Source organism: Emys orbicularis, chromosome 16 (genome assembly GCF_028017835.1).
Source record: "Emys orbicularis isolate rEmyOrb1 chromosome 16, rEmyOrb1.hap1, whole genome shotgun sequence".
Classification (NCBI taxonomy): domain Eukaryota; kingdom Metazoa; phylum Chordata; order Testudines; family Emydidae; genus Emys; species Emys orbicularis.
Genome location: NC_088698.1, coordinates 10,824,548 through 10,825,299, shown reverse-complemented (window position 1 = coordinate 10,825,299; position 752 = coordinate 10,824,548). Strand labels below are relative to the sequence as shown.

The 752-nt window shown below is 47.3% G+C and overlaps 1 pseudogene; it reads left to right on the top strand.

Annotated features, from left to right (window-relative positions):
• The first annotated feature begins 280 nt into the window (after positions 1–280).
• LOC135890641 (U2 spliceosomal RNA) lies at positions 281–433 on the top strand (annotated as a pseudogene).
• Positions 434–752: the final 319 nt, after the last annotated feature.

Sequence of the window (752 nt, the reverse complement as noted above, 5' to 3'; positions counted from 1 at the left end):
CGTCCTACCAGGCAAAGAGATGTCGTAGCCAGCAAGTCCAGCCCCGCCCCAGGAGCGCCTTCACCTCCTCAAGCTTCTCTGCCAGACCGAGAGGAGCCACCCCGCGAGTCTGCAGGCACAACAGAGGGTGAGGCAGGGGAAGACGATTGCATCTAACTCTGATCCCCACTGACGCTCCGGCTTCCCCAGAGCCACAGCACGTAAGGGAGGACCAATCGCCAGCCTGACCCTAGCTGTACAGTACCTTCCCTCTGACCTTGTTTAAAATCAAATTTACACATTCGCTTTAATAATTTTAAATGTGTTATCAGTTTAATATCTGATACGTCCTCTGAGGACTATATTTGAAATGGATTTTTGGAACAGGAGCTTGTTCCATCCACTCCACGCATTGACCTGGTATTGCAGTACCTCCAGGAATGGTGCACCTCCCCTCAGAGAGCATTGTGGTTATAAAAAAAGAGAAACTAATTTCTCTAACCAGGTTGATTTTGTATAGTTTCTTTTAATCGGGAGCCTTAAATAATTTCTCTAGTGTGTTCTCTAGCTCCTCTGGTTTCTTAGGAGTGGGCTTTTTAAAGCTTTATTCTCCCTGCATAGCCCCACTACCTGCTTAAAAGGTGATGGGTGCTAAAGAGATCAAAGTCTCCTTAAGAAGCTCTCAAGTTGCAGAGGAGAGCACTAGGCTCAGCATACAGTCCCTCAAACAAACAGACCACACGGTATACTTCAGTGAAGCAGCAAGTACACCA